The sequence below is a fragment of the Arvicola amphibius genome, chromosome 10 (genome assembly GCF_903992535.2).
Source record: "Arvicola amphibius chromosome 10, mArvAmp1.2, whole genome shotgun sequence".
Classification (NCBI taxonomy): Eukaryota; Metazoa; Chordata; class Mammalia; order Rodentia; family Cricetidae; genus Arvicola; species Arvicola amphibius.
The window spans coordinates 37,277,526-37,295,089 of record NC_052056.1 but is presented as its reverse complement, the minus strand read 5'-3'; positions in this window follow the sequence as shown (position 1 = coordinate 37,295,089).

Genomic DNA, 17,564 nt, shown 5'->3' with positions numbered 1-17,564 from the left:
CCAGTAAATACTGAAGACTATTTTAATTAGGCATTCATCCTAGAGACATCTAGACTGAATCTGTATGTTTAGCAAATTTGTCTTTCACAGCCCTGAATGTGAGCTCAACTGTAGCAGCAGAGTTGAAAGGAACAGGTGATTAGACAACATGCCAGAATGTTTCACTGCTGGGGAAGGAAGAACAGATCCTGGAAATGGGTCAAGAAGTAAGCTAATATAAGAAGATACCAGGACACTGTGAAAGAGGCCAGGAGTGGAGGGCAGAGGCCAGCTTTAACCTATAACTTGACAATATACTGACTAATTGTTTGCCCATTGTGTATCTGTCAAGAGCCTTTGTTTTCCTTACTAAAAGATAAATACCAAAGTGGATATTTCATGTGAAGAACTTAGTACATCTTAAGTACTGCGAGGCTCTCATAGGGGAAAAAGCAAGTATGAGTCCTGCATGTGCCCAAGCTATGCTTAGGTTTAAACGAATCTCTGCTTGCTTCTCAGAACCGAGAATTGGTGTTTGGCATTGGACCAACGCATATCACTGTTTTTCAAAAGACATAGGTCAGCAACTTTAGTTTTAAATGAGAAAATGTGGTATTAAAAGAAAATGTTTTATTACACTTCACAGAATTATTTCACATCGTAGCACCCAGAACTTGTGTCATTTCTCACCACTGAACAGAAAGAAAAAAGATAGTGAACAAATGAATATTGAAGAAAGTGACAGAATGAGAAATGAATACTAGGCAGAAAATGACCAGAGGAGGAAATGAAATTCACCGAAAGAAGGCAAAGGGAAAAAATACATAAGAAAAATGGAGGATGATATGTCTTCAGGTGTTCTCTTCAATGTCTTTTTTTTCCGTGTTTTAAAGCTTCCATTGTATAAGTTAGGTTTATTCCAAGATTTTTTTAGGCTAATATGAATGGATTTTTTCCTGATGCCTTTTTAAATATGTCTGTCATTGGTATATAAGAAGGTAACAATTATTTTGTATTAATTTGTATCTGCTACTTAACTGAACATGTTTATCAGCTGTAGAAGTTTTCTAGTGGAATCTTGGGAGTATTTATGCATACAACCATGTCATCTGCAAATTAGGATATCTTATCTTCTTATATATAGTACTGCTAAACAGGCATAGTATTAAGCTGACTCCTAATGATTTATTGTTGTACATATATTAAATTCATCTCTTAACTGTTATCAGAGAAAGCTTTGTTTTTTTTTCAGTAGGTGGTGATTAGTATAGAGACCCACAACTACCCATGGGTAGAGAAAAGAGACATACTCAGCCCTAAATGGTAAACCTATACTACTACCCCTCCTCCCAAGGTTTCTCAACCACCAGAGGAGGGTGGGGAAAATTATAAGAACATGAAGTAGTGAAGGATGGATGGGAAACAGTGTTCAGGCATAAGTCTTACACAGATTAACTCACAGTGCTAGTGACTGTATGTATAACATCGGACAGTCAAAAGCCCAGCATGGATGGAATGAGGGTACTCAAAGTCTCACCCCAAGATAAGAAGCTAGGGAAGGGAGAAACATCTTTCTCCAGGAGTGTGAATCCTAACAGATGGTCCATGCTCTAGCTGATGGTCCTACGCTCAAGTGCATGCTAGTGGCACACAGAGAACTCAGTAAGTTTAAACAAAGCATAACAGAACAACTCATAAAGCTGTGTGGGGAAAAGGGTGATGGGGACATGGTGGGAGTTGAAGAGGAAGAAGTGGAGGTAGGGTTGCTCAAAGGACATTAAATGCATTAGGAAGTTCTCAAACAGTAACAAAAAGAAACCCACAGTTAAATGGACTTTGAGGAATGAAGCCTAAGGTTGACCTCTGACCTCCACATGCCAACACATACACGGGCACATACATCCCCCCATGCACCTTTTCTAAGTGTATACAGTATTCACGAAAAGGCAAAATATGATTTACTTTCTAGGTTTATTTTCACTCACTATACTAATGTATATATTGCTGTCTTAAATTATTCTCTACACAGAGTTTGGTTCAATGCATAATCGAAATTATCTTCATATAGCTTTATGTTTCCCAGTCTTCAAGTAAGTTTATAGCAATATTGGCCTCTTTTAAAGAACCTGGTCCACACACCCAGCATCTTAACTTGAAAGCATTTGTTGGATTTAAGCTTGACTTTGTTATAAACATCACAAACACACAGACACAAGGAATGTCTTTGAGATTTTTCCATTGTGTAGACCAGTGCTGAAAGCTTTCAGGCTGAATAGAGATGTCATGCAATTCATTTTTCTCTCTCTTACCATTTCAACATTGCCAGGAACCTGAAGTCCTGAGCAAGCCAACTTTGGGGAATCAAAGAGCCGAAGCTTCAATGACATTACCTTTTGAGAATGAATTCAATTTCATCTCATTATGGTAATGAAGAACTTTAGAAGAAAAGGAAAAAGTATGATAATATTCTAGGAAGCTTTAACATACTGGAAACATTTTAGTCTTCATATTTTCAAACTTTAAAATATAAGTAATATGTTTTTTCTCCACAATACAACATATATGCATTTATGTAGACTTATAAACTGATATGCTCATGACAAAGTTTCATTTTATAACAGCTACATCTCTGGGGTATTTTGTTTGACTTTAAATCCATACTCTTGATTAATTAGATTATTAAAATTATAGTATTTATCCACTATCCATAAAAAGAGATGGAAATTAATAAATTAGCTAAGCTTTTTGAGTGTAATAGCCGACTACCATCTTTAGAGTCTTCTTTTCTAGGACATTGTTTGAAGTTCTGTGGAAGAACAAACATAAAGCCAAACTTGTTTTTCTGAGTAGGAAAGGAGCATGTGAGGGTGATGTTTAAGCTGAGTACAACCAGGAGCCAGAGCAGAGCACTGCAGGATAATGAGGGAGGGACTGTGTTTCTTGTCTCTGGATGCCTTTTGTTTACTTCACCATTATCCTGTTCATATTCAACAGTTACTACTTAGCAACTGAATTTATTTTTTTAAGATTTATTTTATTTTTAATTTTGTGTGTGTGTGCGTGCATGTGTGTGTGTGCGCCATATGTGTAGGGGCGTCCCTGGAGACTAAAGGAGTAAGAATTCCCTGGAGTTGGGGTTACAGGTGGTTGTGAGCTTCCTGATGCGGGTACTGGGACTCAATCTCTGGTCCTCTCACCCTCTGAGTTGGCTTTCCAGCTGAGAACTTGATTTTTGACTTACACAATAGATTTGGAATGATACTTGGCTGTTCAGTTCATAGACTGCACCCTACCAATCCAGTCATGGAAAAACAGATAAAGGTTTTACCATGAGGGAAAAAATCTTCCGAGGTGAACTGATAATTTTTCCCTTGGGATATTGGGAAATATTTTCTTCTTGAGAAATAATGTTTGGAGCATGTCCTCAAGCTAAGTTCTTGGGAAACAAAGAAACCAGCAGAGTCTCTGGGTGATTGTTTTGCTGTGTGGGAGTTTGGTGAGGTAAGTTAGCAACCTTAGGGGCTTCCTCAAGAGCGTGGATAATTTGCCCCATGTGACCCTGGCTCAGTTCTAGACATCTGATGCAGTGCTGCAGTGTGGAGATGTAGTCCAAGAGCATCCCAAAGGCAAAGTGAAACCTGAGACAGAGTAGTGCCTCAGGCACTGTTTGTCTCCAGATCGAGACGTTTGCTAGACTAGTCTGATGTCTACACTGGAGTTTAAAGGGCTGGATGGAAACTTACGAATGACAGAGGTGGAAATTTGAACTTTTATAAATTCAATATTTGGTCTTCAATTCAATATTTGAAATGGCTGTTTCAAAAAGAAACTTAACTTGCATCTTAACTTGAAAGCATTTGTTGACTGAGGCAGATATGAACTGAAACTTAGACATCCCCAATACAGGTTGGCTTCTCTTGGTAGCCGCTACATGATCTGTATAAGGAGAGGGGTATGCTCTCCGGTGAAAGATATCACCCTCCAATAATTATTATAGTTTAAATATTCAATGTCTGATATACCTTCTGAAATAATATGAAATATTAGTAATCACGCCTTTAATCCCAGCACTCGGGAGGCAGAGGCAGGCGGATCTCTGAGTTCGAGGCCAGCCTGGTCTACAAGAGCTAGCTCCAGGACAGGCTCTAGAAACTACAGGGAAACCCTGTCTCGAAAAACAAAAAACAAAACAAAAACAACAACAAAAATATTGAAAATAGTAAACAATAGAAGAAATGATCAAGATGCCAATATATCAGGCAAGGCATTCAAAATACCTGTGAATGGATTGATTGGGTAAATCACAGAGGATGGGAAGAAGAGGCAAAGGTGTGGAGAATTATGTTTGGTTTGAAACATAAGTATACAGTCTAGAACTAACAAGACAAAATCTCCCATACTACAGATATGATAGTTGGAGTTGAGAGTGTGAAAGAGGGTTTAAGAAAGATTCAGGGAGAATATACAAATCAAGATATAGAAATAATTACAAGAATAGGTGAATGATAAGTGCATAATGATACAGAAATCTAACATACAGATAGCAGTGTTCTATGAGGAAAAGAGACAAGAAAGCAGCATTACCGTATTTGCCAAAAGTGATGAAAGATACCAGTGGACAGATTCAAAAAAGTGGGAAGTCCAATGATAAACAAAGAGAGTCATACCAAAGTCTTGATAAAATTTTTTCAAAATCAAGCGCAAGGATTAGTATTAAAAACCCACATTTTCTTTTTTTTTTTTTTTTTTGTTTTTTCGAGACAGGGTTTCTCTGCAGCAAAAACCCACATTTTCAAAAGAAAAACTAAGACTAAAACATTAGTTTTTCAAGAGAAATGAAAACTAGAAGATGGTGAACCCACATCTTTAAAATACTGGAAAAGAGTAATAATTAATTTTATTTTCTCACAAATTATTGTACCTTTAGAAAAGTAAACATATTTTCAGCTAAAAAACAACAAAGGATAATTTGTCACTAGCATGTGTACCTTTGTAAAATTAAGTGAACTTCCTCTAGTTCAGTGTGCTGTATGTTCCATTTTAACTCAATTCAGTACAGTCTCTAATTTCTACCTTAATTGTATTGTAGTAATAGTATATGTATTAGAAAGGATAAAGATGAAATCAATATTCAAACTTAGGCCCCAAGAAGTTAGAAAAAAATCTCACCCAAACTAAAGGGAAACCATAAAGAACAAAAACATAAAGAAAGAAAAGAATGGAAGCAAAGGTCAACAGTGGGAGCAAAGGTCAGCAGTGGGAACAAAGGTCAATAGTGTTATTGTCAATCCCTAAACAAATTCTATAAGTTCTAGCAAGATTGGTGAAAAGGGGGTTCACAAACTTCTAGAAATGGAAATGTAGTTATCAAAATGGACTGAACTGGATAACAAACATACACTAACAAATATGATTTAGAGAAAGTGGACTCATGATTGAAAATACCCAACATCTATTTATATGTCTCCATAGGCATATAGATGTGTATTTATGAAAATAGATTAGAAATTTCTCAACATATTCTGAGGCCAGATTTTACTGGCTGAATTCAAACATTCTTTAACAGACCAGAACAAGAGGGAACATGGCCTAAGTCTTTTAAAGAGATTCCATAAAGGGATTATAAAAGTACAATGAGCTGGGCGGTGGTGGCGCACGCCTTTAATCCCAGCACTCGGGAGGCAGAGGCAGGCGGATCTCTGTGAGTTCGAGGCCAGCCTGGTCTACAAGAGCTAGTTCCAGGACAGGCTCTAGAAACGACAGGGAAACCCTGTCTCAAAAAACCAAAAAAAAAAAAAGTACAATGATACAAAAATAAATAAAGTTATGAATTATGCTTTTCATGGTCACTGATGCTCACTTCTAAAGATGGTATTATCAAACTCAATTCAGTAATTCATAAAAATAATGACACTGAAAAACAGCTTTTATTCAGGTACACAAGAGTGGTTTAACTTTACAAGGTCAATGTGATCTATTAGAATGACTGACTTCCCAAAACACTGGATGACTAAAACGGAGAGCACAGAGCACAAGAGTGTTAATTATGATGAGAAGCAGCCCGTGTCCCTAGCAGGGTTGCCTGTGAAGTCCTGCTCGGGTGAGGACTGAATCAGTAAAGTCAAACTAGAAAATGGTTTGGCAATATCTGTTAAACTAAATTATACCCTGGTTTGTCTTAATCAGTGGAAGTTTGCATAGAGTTTTATCAAAAACTGTGACTCATGCTAAATAATTTTGTAGCAGTAATCAGAATAGTAAAACACTGAAAAACCATACTGTCTGTCCAGAATGGAGTGAATTACTAAACTGGAACATCATTACTAAGTAGAATATTAGGAAACAGGCTTGCTAAGAAATTTTAATGCCATCCTGAATATAGGGGGATATAAAATAGTTATATTAATAAATACTTACTGATAATAATCCTATAGAACTTTGTGTAAAACAATAATTTGGTAATCATGTTATTTAACCACTTATTATTAACACAAATTTACTAATGAGATAGATGTGGTTGTTTATTTTCACACAAGTAATTTAGTCCTGGCCGAATATTTCTCAATGCAGGGCATACAGCACCTTCGACAGTTTTCAGAGTTGCTTAGTATTCTGATTTTGCAATACTCAATGCTGAGCATGCTGCTACATAGAAAATGCATATTATAAAATGGCAGAAGTATGTGTAGCGCCTTCCAATACTTGTTGGAAATTCTATCCTAATTCTAAGCAAAAGTTAACTTAATGGCTTTTAAAATTGAAGTTCACTCAGCAATTCTACAGTAATTTTAAATAGCAAACAGTCCAACATGATATCATACAAAGATACACTAATGAATACTTACATGCCTTGGAATGATGCTTCCAAGCTCTTAGAAAATGAATTTCAGAGAGAAATAAGAGTCTAGTAAGGGTAAGACTCGAAATCGTGGTGAAGGAGGAATACCGGGAGAGCTTTATCAGTATTGGATAGTTTTGCCTCATGTCTCATTGTGTCTTTTGGGACCATATACAGAGAGTGATAAGGCCCATTAAACACTTTAATGTGTTCATCCAATAAATCAGATTAAAGAATTTTTTTTGACATGTAAGTTTGTACTATTTTTCAGATGGGTAGATAGGGTCGGAAGATGTTTCCCCTCATGACTGAAGAAAGTGGTTCTGATGTGGTGAATGCTCAAACTCTGTCTCTGGGCCAGGTGTGATGGTTTACTCAGGAGACTGAGGCAGGAGGACATGAATTCAGCGTTAGTCTAGGTTACACAGCTAGATCCTGTCTCTAAGATAAAGTGAGCATGTCCCTGAGTCTGAGCTTGCTCTTTCGATATGTTTCATACAGTGTCTACCATGCACTGAGAAGAGAGAGGGCCTTGGGAAGGACGGCTGCCTTCCTTAGCAACAGTGACTTAGTCAGAAGACCTTGATAGTGTGTGTACATCAGCTTGAGTCGAAGTCAGTTCTGCAGCGTCTTTTTAAGAGCCTGGCAATTCTAACACCAAATATAATATTTTTCTTTTCTCCACATTACTACACTACTGACAAGTCTTCACTTCAGAACTCATCATTCAGAAATGTGCGGTTGCTTCCAGAGTGTGTCTAATACTGTTGGAACACACATTTCAGGAAGAAACGAGAGGCTCGGTCTCTCTCAGCAGTTCCACGGAGGGTACTGTTCGCCTTTGGTGAAGGGTTTGGCCTGCAAGAGGCAATGTTCCTGTCTTTTGCCAAGTTGGCTTTCCTTATTCCCATGTGGCTCTCCAGTATCCGAGCAGAGTCTAGTCTCCTGTCAGCTCGAGGTTTGGGTAGTGGTGTCCCTTTAGCCACAGAGCTACCAAAACTGGTCTGTCCCTCCACTTTCTTTAATGGTGTTTTGAGACTTAATTTTTTTTCCGTTTTCAAGAACATTAATCATATTGACTCTTTTCTATTTTTTAAACATATTTTTTTCATAGTTTTTGGCCTGGAATGGAAATATCACCACTGGGCATCAGCAATCACAAGCTTGGCAATTTTAGCAAAGCTGGGAGAAAACAGAACTGGTGGCCAACTGAGTTGTCCCAGTCATTAAGAGTTGGAGAGAGTCCTGATCCAGTCAGGGTTCAGCTCCTGCTACTTACCACTGTTCCTGGCAATGGCGATTGTTGTGGCTGTACTGGGGGCCGCTGGGACTCTGGAATCTGGGTCTGTGATGAGAGAAGGGAAGTCCAAGTCCTCCCAAAAGGGAGATGCCACAGAATAACCTCGGAATGCCTCATGTGGCCTGCATGTACCTGTGTGTTTCGCCAGTCTGTCCTGGGCTGCAGTGTCCCTTAATCCTCTCAATGCCTATATGGAGTTCCATGGCCTCGATGGGAAGACTCCCTCAGGACTCTGGGTCTATTATCATGTCTTCAGAGCAGACTCCTCTGCCTACCCTTTCCATTGCTTGTGAAACTCCCACAGAAGCACTCAGTTTCTGGGGAGGAGGTAGCAAAAGAGAAACAATGCAAAACCAGTAAAAAGCTCTGGAAGAGAGATATAAAAGTTTGAAGACTTTTAGAGATGGATCCACCATACTTACAAAGTCTCTTCAATCATCCAGCGTACACATAAAGACACAGAGTCTCAAACAAGTAGAGTAACTTCCAAAGTCACAGGGATAGTAATGTCATGGTCAAAAATCTTTCCCACAGGTTGAGATTTCTGTTTTGTTTTTTTCTTACTTTCTACGTATCTACACACAGACACACACACACACACACACACACACACACACACACACGTGCGCGCGTGCACGTACATACGAGTGTACACATACACATGCTCCTTCAGGTTCCAGTTATGAAAACTGTATCATTTAAAATTCTTTTCTATGTACTCATACTACCGAAATTATATAATACCAAGTGACCTTTTATTCCATGCTTATTTGTTAGGGCCAAGGATTGTTTCCTCTTGGCAACAGCAAATTCATCATTCTCTAGTTTCCCCACCTTAAAAATTAAGGAATTTTCGTTGACTGCCTCTGTTTGCCTGGCAGTGTCCTCAGTCGAAAACAAACAAGCTGTTAACCGGTAAAAAAGAAGGAGGGAGACAAAGCTTCAGAAATTGTGCTTAGCCCCATCTGGCCTCAGAAAAACATGGGAACTGGTGATCCAGTGCGTCCAGCAGGATGGCTGCCTTTCAAGGGAAACAATATCTGGATATTTCTATGTCTAGACCACAGAGGAAAAATGCTTCCTTGGTAATTAACCCATTGAAAACAGAGCAAGTGCATGTGACTCCGAGAAACCAAGGTAGAGGGGAGTTGGAGAGATGCCTCCCCCTCCAGGATCCAGCCTACAGGTGGCGCTGTCAGGAATGCATCTACAAAAGGCTGTGTTTCAACATTTTAGGTACAAAAATGGAGAAGGGTAGGGAGTGATAAGTTGCTTGCTTAATTATCTAAGTGATGATTTTTAAAATTGTACTGTTCCCCATTTTTTCCACTTGCAGGTCATTGCTTGTGAGAAGACACCTTCCTAGGATGAGAACCTGAGACTCCGCAGTTAAGACCTTAAAATTATTTTCAATGGGAATTAAGACACTAAATGTTGGTCAACCAAGTAGCTTGTCTGAATCCTGAGAAACGTTCATGAGAATCCTGGTGGCATTATGAATCATGACTTGATTTACATCAGTTTTTTAGTTCCACTTTAGCATCTGAAAAAGCTAGATATGAGTTGGCATGTATTATCACCTAGCTGGATAATATATTTTAAAATTGCTTTGTAGGCATAGGTGAGGAACAACACCAATTGCTAAAACCTGTGGCTAGACAGGTCCTAAGCCCTGGGAGAGAATCTATTCTTATTATCTTGTTAAATTGACATAATATTAAACCAACTTATAATGACTTTATTGTTATACACATAGATTAATGCATCTTTCAGCCTTCATTAGAGAAGCTTCTACTTGCAGTAGATGGTGATTAACCCAGAGACCCTCAACTGGCCAAGGTAAGGAGAATAGAAGACTACAGAATGCTCAGTTCTTAAAGGACCATGTATACTACCCACCCCCAAAGACTCAAGAATTATTGCAGAAAAGGGGGAAAAGCACATAAGAATCTGAGGTGATGCATAAATATAAGAAATCACCTTCTGGACACAACAGGGCCGTGAGCCTATGAACTGACAGCGGTTGCCACAGGATAGACAAAACCTGTGCAAACCCAAACTAGACCAAATCCTAGCATGGAACAAGAATGGTGATCTCGGTGACTGGAGGATCCTGGATGTTAGACTTGTTCTTCAGCTGAGTTTTTACATCTTGGGGAAGCAGGATTTATTTGTGAGATTATAAAAATTTCTATAGCTAGAAAGGAATATTTAAGAGATATCAAGCCACCAAAAGGGGGTCACCGCTGACCAAGGAAAAGCTCTTCAGAATGTCTCACCATAGACGATGAGAAAAATTACTGGGCAGAAATCAGGAGTCAGAAGAAAATAGAGCCTTTTATTCATGAAAGAAAGATGTTTAGCAGCCTCAAGGAGACAATTTCACCATGGTGGAAGACTGGTGAGTGACAGTGAGATAGTCTGGTGAGAATGGAGTGTGTTCTAATCATTCTAGGCCTGTGAGAATTGTAAAGTAGTATAGATTTCGATTGTGAATTCAGTAGGAAGCTAGAGGTTTGAAAAGATTCAATCTGTACTTCACAGAATTCGTGCTGATGTGTAGGTAAAAGAGAGACCGGGAGAGAGAGAAAAGAAAATGGTGGATAGAATAGCAAAGAGGGTGCTGGAATTAACCCAGTGCAGAAGGTGATGTCAGTGGCTATGGAAATAACTGGATAGAATGTGAGCAATAATTTGAAGGTACAAATGACTAGTAGTAATATTAATCTATATCATGCATGGCAAATGGTTTTATCAGGTAGAAAAGAGAGAGATGTTAGGAAGGGCTGCTAGGTTTCTAATTTTAAAACTAATAGAGATTTTTGAAGTGGGAAATGTTGGAGAAGGGTCATATTTAGGGTAAGGAGGGTCTGGTTAGATTATTTGATTTGGAACATTTTAGTCAACACTGAGGTTCAGTGTGTCTCACGTTCCAAGTCCTTCTTTCCAAAGTCAGGTGTCAAGTGAAAGGAGTTTATTGACTCAGCTGCAAGGGTGACAGGCCTTAGTTGTCACTCCCTTGAAAGAAGCACTTCATATAGTGGCTAGGGGTGGGCACAGGAATCCACAAGGATGACCCCAGCTAAGATTCTAAACAACAGTGGAGAGGATGCCTAAACCAGCCTTCCCGTGTGATCAGATTGATGACTACCTTAATTGTCATCATAGAACCTTCAATAAGCTACTGATGGAAGCAGATACAGAGATCTAATGGCTGACAATAGCATGATCACTTTGTCCCAATAAAGATAGTCCTAGATGTGCATCTAGCTCCAGAGCTGTTGTGTTTTAGACCATGCTGCAGGAAAGCCGCTTATTGGTTCCCAGCTGCTTGGCTAGCTTAGATCCTAAATAATCACACAGAAACTGTGTTAATTAAATCACTTGGCCCATTATCTCTAGCTTCTTATTGGATAACTCATTAATTTAATCAATTTCTATTAATCTGTATATCGCCACATGGCTGTGGCTTACCGGGTATAGTTTCCAGCATCTATCTCTGGCGGCTCCATGGCTTCCCTCTGACAATGCCCTTCTTTCTCCCAGCATTCAGCTTAGTTTTCCCTGCCTAGCTCTGTTCCCCTATATCTCTGCCCAAAGCAGTTTCTTTATCAGTGGTAATCACAGCATAGAGAGGGAAATCCCACATCAAGACCACACTATTGTTGCTGCCGTTTACTCATGCTTCATTCAAGGATGTGATGGAGGACTCCCATTGGCTAATAAAGAAACTGCCTGGCCCATTTGATTGGCCAGCCCTTAGGTGGGCGGAGTAGACAGAACAGGAAGAAGGAAGTGAGGTAGATGGCTCAGTCAGATGCTATGCCTCTCCTAAGTTAGACAGACCACCATGCCTCTCCTTAGGGAGAGAGATGCAATGAAGCTCCAGCCCAAGATGGACATACGCTAGAAACTTCCCGGTAAGACACCGCTCATGGTGTTACATATATTATTAGATATGGGTTAGTCAAGATGTGAATAAGCGGCTGAAAATAATGGGCCAGGCAGTGTTTAAAAGAATACAGTTTCCATGTAATTATTTCGGACTTTAAGCTAGCCGGTGGCGGAGAGCAGGGCAGCGGGAAGCCGCCTACAGCTCCACTTTACAAGGATGGATCCTAAGACACTCTTTTTTTTTAATTAAGAATTTTTAAATACAATCTTTCCTCATTTTATATAGCTATCCCCATTCCCACACCCTCCCCTTTTTCTGCTCCACTCTTCCCTGCACCCCACCCCACTCTACCCTATCCATTCCCATGAGGAGTCAACAAAGTCTGACACTTTTCTTCAAGGCAAGACCAAGGTCCTCCTCCACTATCTAGACTGATCCAGGTGTCCTTCCAAAGAGATTGTGCTCCTAGATGCCAGTTCAAGTACTACGGATAAATCCTGGTCCCACTGCAAGTGGCCACACAGATTCCCCAAGCCTCACCACTTTCTCCCACATTCAGTGGGCCTAGTTTTGTCCTATTCAGGTTCCCCTGCTATCAATCCAGAGTCAGTGAGCTCTCACTAGCTCAGGTCAGCTCTTTCTGTGGATATCACCATCATGATCTTGACCTCTTTGCTCATATTATTGCTTCTCCCTTTCTTGGGCTGATATCAGGTAACTCTGCCTAGTGCTTTACTGTAGATCTCTGTATCTGCTTACATCCGTTGCTGATTGGAGGTTCTATGATGACCATTAAGATAGCTATCAATCTAATCACAGGGGAAGGCCAGTTTAGATATCCTGTCCACTGGTGTTTAGATTCTTAGCTGGGGTTATCCTTGTAGATTCCTGGAAATTTCCCTAGTGCCATGTTTCTCACTAGTCCTTTAATGACTCCCTCAATCAAGATATCTCTTTCCTTTCTCTCCATCACTGCACTGTCCTTCTCCCTTCTTGAGTATCCTGTTCCCTCATGTTCTCCTCCTTTCTCCCCTTCTCCTTTCCCTCTCCCCTTCTCCCCTACATTCTCCCCACCAAGCTAAAATTAAACAATGGAAAAAAATGTAACAATGGTGATGTAAAATGTAAAATGTAAAAAAAAAAAATGTAAAAAAATGAAAAAATGTAAAAATCAACAAATGGTGCTGGAATAACTGGATGTCAACATGTAAAAGAATGCAAATAGAACTATATCTACCCTGCAAAAAAAAACCCTTAAGTCCAAATGGATCAAAGACTTCAACATAAATTCAGCCACACTGAACCTCACTGAAGAGAAAGTAGAAAGTAACCTTGAATGTATGGGCACAAGAGATCATTTCCTAAATATAACACCAGTAGCACAGACACTGAGAGCAACAATTAATAAATGGGACCTAAGACACTCTTCAATAAACAACCTGGATTTGGGGATATGAATCCTTGAGTGCCAGCTTAGAAAGTTGATATCAGGATTAGCTCAGAACCCAGGTGATAGATAAAATGGAGTTTTGGAGCCAGGTCATTTGCTGTTGTAAGGAGGCCACTTGTTGGTTCCCAGCTGCTAAGCCCAGAAATAATCACACAGAAACTATGTTATTTAAATCACTGCTTTACCTATTAGGTTTAGTTTCTTATTGGCTAACTCTTACATATAAATTTAACCCATTTCTATTAATCTGTGTATCACCAAGTGGCTGTGGCTTACCAGCTAAAGTTACAGCATCTGCCTCTGGAAGGGCAACATGGCTTCTCTCTCTCTCCAACTCCTTTTTCCCAGTATTCAGTTTAGTTTTCCCTGCCTATCTAAATTTTGCCCTATCAACAGGCCAAATCAGTTGGCCTTTATTCACCAATGGTGTTCATAGCATACAGAGGGGAATCCCACATCACCTCCCCTTTTCTGTTTAAATAGTAAAATTACATATAACAAAATAGGTATCAAGCAAGAATTATAGTAACAATATTTATATCTACTTTATCTCTTATCATAAATAAGGAAACCTATAACCATAACTATAAATTCTTCAACTCCATCAAAAACTCAGGAAGGATACAATATTACCTAAGTAAACTGGAATTGCATTGTAAGCAACTTCCAAAACTCTAGAGTTGACAGAGACATCTCACCACCTGGACAGCCACCCAAAGATTTTCTGCAGTTTTGGGGCACCCATCTTCAGCCTACACAATTTGCCACTATCTGGCAATGAAAGCTCTATCACTCAAGGTGGTTGGCACACAGTCCTAGCACAGTTGTCTAGTTTTCTGAATCTGAACTAGTAGTCTTTTGAGGTAATAGGAGTCAGGAGAATTTATCAATTGGAGTTTGAATGTAATTGGCCCTCATAATCTCCTTGGGAATGGCTCTATTAGAAGGTATGGCTTTTTTGGATAGTGTGTGGCCTTGTTTGAGGAACTATGTCAATGTGGGGGTGAGCGTTGTTGTTTCCTATGCTCAGGATACCACCCAGTGTCTCAGTTCATTTCCTGTTGCCTGCAAGATGTAAGACTCTCAACTATCTCTCTAGCACCACAACTGCATGCATGCTGCCATGCTTCCCATCATGATGATAATGAACTGAACTTCTGAAATTGTAAGTGAGCTATGCCAATCAAATGTTTTTTTTATAAAAGTTGCGTGACCTTGGTGTCTTTTCACAGTAATAGACACTGTATCCAGGACACTTGTTGCCTTGTATTAGACATTCAATAACAGCAGAAACTAAACTGAATTAAGTGAAACAATTGGATAATGATTGCTAAGGCCAACTGATGAGCTCAATACAAATAACAAAAGCTTTCAGAGACATTTAGAGAGCCTCCTTGAGAAGATTTGGGGGGGGGGGGAAACACATGCAAAAAATTTGTTTCGGGCTTGACTGGGTAAACCACTAAAGAATTAAATTCCAATCACATCAAAGTTTCTCTACTAGTCAGTACTCCAATGAGAAGAGAATAAAATAAATAAAAAGGAAACTGGAGAATGCATATTACTAGAACTTGTACAAGGATTTCACAAAATGAAAAAAAAAAGAAAGTAATAAAGAATGCTGTGCTATAAAATGGTGGATGAATAAAAATTACCCGGCACCTTCTCAACAGCTTATATGCTGTTTGGTTTCATTGCTATGATATTCTTGCTGATATTTGGGGATAGGGAATTGATTAATGTTTGCCAGGGTTTGAGCATAATGGAAAATTTATTCAGTGGGATGTAAGGTTTTGTTTTTGTTTTTTGACACTGGGTTTCTCTGTGTCCTAGTTGTCCTGGAACTAGCTCTTGTAGAACACGTTGGCCTGGAACTCACAGAGATCCACTTGCCTCTGCCTCCCAAGTGCTGAGATTAAAGGCATGTGATAGAATATGAAATTTTTGAGGTAGTGGTAATATAATTTATCAATCGCACTATATCCTAGTGATTTGGGTCCATTCATGCCTCAGTAGTTACCGAGCTCCATGCTAAAACTATAGATACTATTTTTATTCAACTGTGTGATATTCTATTGTGTGACTATATAATAACCACCCATTCCAGCATTTGAATTTGTTTCAGGTCACTAGAGATTATTAATAAAATTGTTGGATAAATATGAGGTTGTTTTGTTAAACGTTTAACTTCATGATAATTACTAAAACTGTTTTTCAAAGTGACTACAACTGTTTTATACCCTATTTATAGTGTGCTTTCTCACATTTAGTAGTTCCAAGTGTGAAAAAATGGATGTTAAGTGGTATCTCATTGTGGTCTTTATTTTTCAGATAACTGTGGGATAATTTCATGACTTATTTGCTAAAATATACCTTCTTGAGTATGTTTGCTTTGTTCACTTTGGAATTAAAAATATTGAGGTTGTATATGTTCTGTAATACAGGCATAAACTCTTTGCTCATGTGAGGTTTGCATATTTTTTTTGAGACACGGTTTCTCTGTGTAGTCTTGGCTGTCCTGGACTCATTCTGTAGGTCAGGTTGGCCTCGAACTCATAGAGATCCACCTGCCTCTGTCTCCCAAGTACTGGGATTAAAGGTATACACCAATACCACCTAGATAACAAATATTTTTATATAGTCTGCCACTACCTATTTCTTACTCTGTGTATTTTAAAAGGACAGTTTTGTTTTTTTCTTATATTTCCTTGAGTCTAAAAATGAATTGTTGATAGTTTTTCTACTTTTCATTTTCAGGATATTGCTCAATTGTTTATGATTTAATTTTTTTTTTTAATGAGAAGTCTCTTGTAAGTTGAGTTCCTGCTTTTTAGTAGTCGGATGTCTTTTTGGTTATTTTGCCTTCTTTTTTTTCTCCTGGAGCTGAGGACCAAACCCAGGGCCTTTTGTTTGCTAGGCAAAGTGCTCTACCACTGAGCTAAATCCCCAACCCCCAATTACCCTGTTTTATTTTTTGTGTTTTTTTTTTTTCTTTTGGAGGGTGTCTTTTTTTCTTTAACTTCTTTTAACCTTTTAAGTCATAATTTATGCTTTGCCAATTTAATTTTAAGCTTTCTATTTGGGTACTATGAAGTTCTTAGAAAGGTAGTTTGATTGTTGTAAATAGATTAGGGGACATTTTCTTTATTTTTCCCTCCTTTTCTTCCTTTCTGTTTGTTTGTTTGTTTTAGTTTGTTCTTAGTGTTTGAGGGTTAACCAAGGGCATCACACATGCCAGGTATGCAGCTCCCGAGCTCTCACCCAAGCCCATGTGAATACTCTGAATGTTTTGTTTTTCATTCTGTCCCTTTTCCTGGTATTTCAATTATACCTCTTTAGACTTTTTCATGTGTGTCAGAATTCTAGGGCCTTCCATTAATTCCCCTCCCCCCTTTCTATTTGAGATTTAATTTTGGAAAATTTTTTCACTGATGGTCAAGGTTACCCATTATTTTTCCTGTGTATCAAGTCGATGGAAGAGCTTTTTGGCAATATGTTTATAGCGATAATAGAGGCTACGCTGGACAGTGAGATTGTCTTTACTGATACATTGAAGATGAGACTAGTGTAGAACTTTCTTCCCTTTATTGTTTCACTCGGGCATTGTTATTAAGATGTTCCTAGTTTCATGAAATAAATTGACAGTGTTTCTTTCACAAATTGCTATTGAATGCATATATGTATATATATGCATTCTTGAATATAACCTGTTCGGTTCGGCAATGTTGTGCATATAAATGCTTTCAAGGCTGCCTGTTTGGCACTGCACTACCAGTTGGTGTGTTCTTCCCACGGTGGGGAAGACCACCTCTCCTTCTCCCAACTTTTCTCAGTTACCTGTAGTTCTTCTTTGTGCAAGGTTGAGGCCTAGGGGCTTTTCCCAAGTCCACTCTGGTCATGGTTATTGGAGGAGAATCTACAATCTCTAATTTACTAAATCAGCATAATCCCTAACCACACTCTATAAATATTTACCTTAAATCCATAGGTAAATGTAGTCTTACTTCTCATGAAGGAAGCTTCTCTTTGCAACTCAGGGAAAATATAGAAAATCACAACCAGTCAAAAGGCAGAACCGTGAAGCCCCAATCTCAAAGGATAC